The sequence below is a fragment of the Chiloscyllium plagiosum genome, unplaced genomic scaffold (genome assembly GCF_004010195.1).
Source record: "Chiloscyllium plagiosum isolate BGI_BamShark_2017 unplaced genomic scaffold, ASM401019v2 scaf_87369, whole genome shotgun sequence".
In the NCBI taxonomy this organism is placed as follows: domain Eukaryota; kingdom Metazoa; phylum Chordata; class Chondrichthyes; order Orectolobiformes; family Hemiscylliidae; genus Chiloscyllium; species Chiloscyllium plagiosum.
In genome coordinates this window covers 9,164-14,284 of record NW_025208277.1, presented here as the reverse complement: position 1 = coordinate 14,284, position 5,121 = coordinate 9,164, and positions in this window count along the sequence as shown.

The window sequence follows — 5,121 nt, the reverse complement described above, 5'->3', positions numbered from 1 at the left end:
CTACTTTGCCAACTGCACTGAATTCAATGTACTCCTGAATATTTTTTCAACTTTTCTGGCAACTAAGGAATTTGGTTTTCAGCAAATTACTCCAGTGAGGACCCAAGTTTTCAATTCAATCAGAAAGTTGAAGTATTTTCTGGATGTCTGCAGGAGAACCAGACAGGTAAGCCAAAACAGATAAAGCATTTGTCATTTGAAATAATAGAAAATTCAGATGTATGATGCAGTGTTCATAATCGTGACGTAATGCTGCAATGTAAAACTGGACAATTCCGAAACTGAAGCACTTACCAAAATATGGGTCATCCAATCACGTTTTCTCCTGCCAAATTTCTTCATCTTCTGCCAAGTTGTCTTTTGCTATTGCTCTTGGTTGAATCCAAACAACATCATAACTTCATTAGAAATGAAGATCTGGGGATAGAAGCACAGGAGAAATGGCAGCTGTTGCAAACACCCTAAATACACAGACAAAACAATTAACAATCCATTATCCTACTCTAAAACTGCTCAATGAAGATGCAAAATTGGATGAAACTCAAAGCATGTTCTATTTAACAAAAATCTGCTAAATGCTTGAAAACTGAATGACAATTGAAGTGAATAACATCAGTGAGATCCGAAAGCATATACAAAACAACATTAAGGTAGCATGCAACATTCCCAGATTGTGAGAAGGTTTGACACTTTCTCTTGCCTAAGACCTCGGCTGAGAAAATTAATTATTTCACTTAACGATTCACTGCATTACGTGGTTCAGCACTTTGCCAACAGCACCTTCTAAGAAGCCCCTGCTCCGTCGAATTCGAGAAATGTTCTGCCTTTCATAGACTGTAGGCAGACAACTCAAGATCAGCGCAATGGGAAGTCTCACAATAAATATTGGGGCTGATGTGGATTCATACAGTGAACCCAGCATTTCAGGAAAGTCAAATCGTTCTCAGTTTAACTAATGAGTTCATCAAAGCTATCTGACCGAGCCACTGACCACTGCCTCACATGGCTCCAGGCAGAAAGTGTTTGATAGGTTTCCTGGCTAAAACCACCAGAGGCAAGTAACACGCCTGGAAATGTAGGTGTGGGAAATAGTACAGATCAGACTGAAGACACATTACAGTCGAGTTATAAAGACAAAGCAAAGGGAATGAACAGTCCCAAATTTGCTGTGAATGAAAAGCTGATTTACACATGCCCATTCTCAGTCCCTGGCAAAGTGCAACACCTCACAAACTGTGCTCAAAGTGAAGTCAGGCTAGACAATGAACAGCTTGATGTTGACTTTATACCGTGGTAAAAAGTTCACACTGCAGTGTTGCAAGTCTGAGTTACTGGAAGGAGCCATCCAGTGTACACTTCAATGTCAGTGCCACAGTAAAATAGAAGTTGCATTGTTGCAATAGTAAAGAACTTGGTCTTCGTGCTGGACAATACTTTGTAACCAATGCTCAAGTCATCCACCTTCACCTTAAATTGCCAAAAACAACTTGCAAATATACATTACATTTCACACTTGTACCATGTTGTTCTCAGCCTTTGAAGTATATTCACTATTATAATATAAAAGCTGCAACAAACTTTCACATAGCAAGTTCCCACAAATTAGAGAAATGGTTCAGTAAACGTTGAGCCAGATTGACTCATGTAGTAGATTGACCAGGACCATGAGGGAGAACTCCACTCCTCTTCAATGTCACACCAAAACTCTTTTAAAAAACTCACCCAAGGGGGAAAATGGGGCCTCACTTTGAAAACAATACTTCAGTACTGCACCAGGACCGTCATCCAGGATTTCACTTCAGCGTTTTCTTAATCCCCTCTGCTGACTGAGGAAGAGTGCCACTGAGCCATGGCTAACATTCAGAGCTATTACATTCTCTCTCCAGTTTGGAGTAAAATGAGGTTCCTCGAGGATCACTGGGGAGATCAGAGTAAAATGGGGTTCCTCAGTTCCTGACCTTACTTATATCATAAGGTCAGAAGTGCGGATGGTTGCACAATTTTCAATACCATTCATAGACTGCTTCAGTATCTGAGGAGTTATGTTCAAAGGCAACAAGATCTGGACAATATGCAGGTTGGACTGGCAAGAGGCAAGTAAGTTTTGCACCAAAACTGCCAGTCAATGACCATCTCCAGTAGGATGCCTGTGACCAGTGGTGTGCCACAAGGATCGGTGTTGGGTTCACTGCTTTTCTTAGGTTACATAAATGATCTGGATGTGAACATGGGACATAGTATGGTTAGTACTTTTGCAGATGACACTAAAAATAGAGGTGTAGTGGACAGTGTTGCATCTTGTAAAGGCAAGTCGGGGCAAGACATATATACTCAATGGTAAAGTCCTGGGGAGAGTGTTGCTGAATAAAGAGACCTTGGAATGTATGTTCATAGTTCCTTGAAAGTGGAGTCACAAGTAGACAGGATAGTGAAGGTGGTGTTTGTTATGCTTGCCTTTATTGGTCAGAGCATTGAGTTTAGGAGTTGAAAAATCACGTTGCGGCTGTACATGACTCTGATTCGGCCTCTTTTAGAATACCGTGTGCAATTCTGGACTCTTGAAAGGGTTATGCAAAGCTTTACAAGGATGTTGCCAGGGTTGGGGGGGGGTTCTGCTATAGGAAGAGGATGAATTGGTTGGGGCTATTTTCCCTGCAGCATCGGAGGCTGATGGGCAACTGTATAAAGATATTTAAAAGGTTTCTGGATGAGTATATGCATAGAAAGGTTTTCAGAGGAAAAAGAGCCAAACACTAGCGAGGGGACTAGATTTTATCTCGGATAACTGGTCAGTATGGACAAGTTGAACCAATGGGTCTGTTTCTGAGCTGTACTCTCAGAATATTCAACCAATAGCCCTTGTCATTCAATGGTGTTACCATCACTGAATCCTTCACTCTGAACATCATGGGGGTTACCATGGACCAGAAACTCATCTGGACTCATTATATAAATACTATGGGCTACAAGGACAGGTCAGAGACTTGGAATACTGTGGTGTATAACTCACCTCCTGAATCCCCATAGCAAATCCACCGAGTACAAAGCACAAGTCAGGGGTCTGATGGAATACGCCCCATTTGTCTGGATGAGTGCAGCTCCAGTAACACACAATAAGCTCGCCACATCCAAGACAAAGCAGCCCACTTGATTGGCACCACACCTGCAAGCAGCCAGGCCCTCCACCACCCTCCACTCAGTAGCAGCAGTGTGTACAATCTGCAAGGTGCATTGCAGAAATTCAAAGATCTTTAGCCAGATCCTCCCAAATCTATGATCATTTAGATTTGGAAGGACAAGAATCGCAGATACACAGGACTGTCACTTGCAAAAGCCACGCACCATTCTGATTTAGAAAAATATCACTGGTTCTTCAGGATTGCTGTATCAAACCCCTGGAATTCCCCCTTTAGGACATTGTGGGTATACCTACAGCACATGGACTGCAGTGATTACAAAAGATAGCTCACCAGGTTCTCAAAATCAACTAGGATCGGTCAATAAATGCTGGCGAGCCGACGATGCCCAGACCCTAGGAGTCATTTAAAAAATGTTCATTGAGGAGTTTAGAATTAAAATGGAGTTCCTTGGTGCTCAATGAGCTTTGAGTAATTTTTTTTTGTTCATTCATGGAATGTGGGCGTTTATATAATTGTGGGCTAGCATTTATTGCCCCTTCCTAGTTGTCCTTGAGAAGATGGTAGACGGAAGTGGGTACTGCAGTTGCTGGAGATCAGAGTCAAGATTAGAGTGGTGCTGGCGTTGCACAGCAGGTCAGGCAGCAACCGAGGATGAAAGGCTTTTGCCCGAAACGTTGATTTTTCCTGCTCTTTAGATGCTGCCTGACCTGCTGTGCTACACCAGCACCACTCTAATCTTGACAAGATGGTGCTAACCAAGACCCACAATCTCATTAGGGAAGGACTTGCAAGAAGCAGTGGCAGAATTCCAAGTCAGGATAGTGGCCACTGTTTACAAATTGAGTCACTCACTTACACAATCTACATATTTTAGCTCCAGGTAAAAACAAGGATTGCAGAAGGTGGAAACCAGAGTCTAGATTAGAGTGGTGCTGGAAAAGCACAGCAGGTCAGGCAGCATCCGAGGCTCCAACTTGCATTGCATTTGCAACATTATTACTGACAAGTAGGACAAAAGGATTACATGGAATTATTACCTTCACTTCATTTAAATTCCTCGCTCGTTTGAAGAAAGCAGAACTAATTCGGCTTGGCTTCATCCATGGGGCTTGGCTGGCACTGGGGTCTTCAGAAAACATCTCAGTGAGAATTTCTCTCATCACGTTAAATACAAGCTGGAAGAAGCAAAACGGTAACGGAGAAAAAATTATATTAGATACGCCCTCCCTTCCAAAAAAGCTCGTTAGATCGCTAAATGGAAAACAAAAATGAATACTGTTCAAAATATATAAAATAGCAACTGCTCCACGATCTGAACCAAGGATAAATTTAGAATATCATTGATTGCAGGAGAGAAGGCAAAAGAGAGATTCAAGAAGGGGTTTAATAGGATTGCAGAACGACCAAGGGTAGGTGCAGATGTATTAGACAAGCTTACTCATATAATACTAAGGAAGGCACCACAGCATAAAATGAGGCAAATCTTTGAAACAAAATGAATGACACCTATGGGACATGCTGTAAATAGAAAGCAAACTATCATGGCTCCAATTATTACCTCCTAAAAGTTGACCAGAGGATTGTCGGGCAACTAACTCCTCGATCAAAATAAGAAAAACAGGAATTTCTCAATCAGTTAGTTTTGCTTCATTTGTTGGTAAATTAAGAGTTAAAAATATGGAGATACATATGAGCACTTCGAGAGACTGTAGCTAATCAGGAGCAATTAGCATGAATTTCTAATGATCAGGTTGTGAACTATCAAATAATTTGACAAGGTTGTATTAATAAAAGAGCAGATTAGTACCAAAAAAAGTGTACATGGTTTACATGGATTTTCAGAAATTACTTCAAGAGTTGCCTCTGAGGAGACCAATGGCAAAACTCAAGGGCACCTCAAATGAAGGGGAGCACAATCAAATGGATAGAGGTGATTGGGAAAATGCAAGGTTCAGGGTAAAATAAAGATTTCACACTAGAA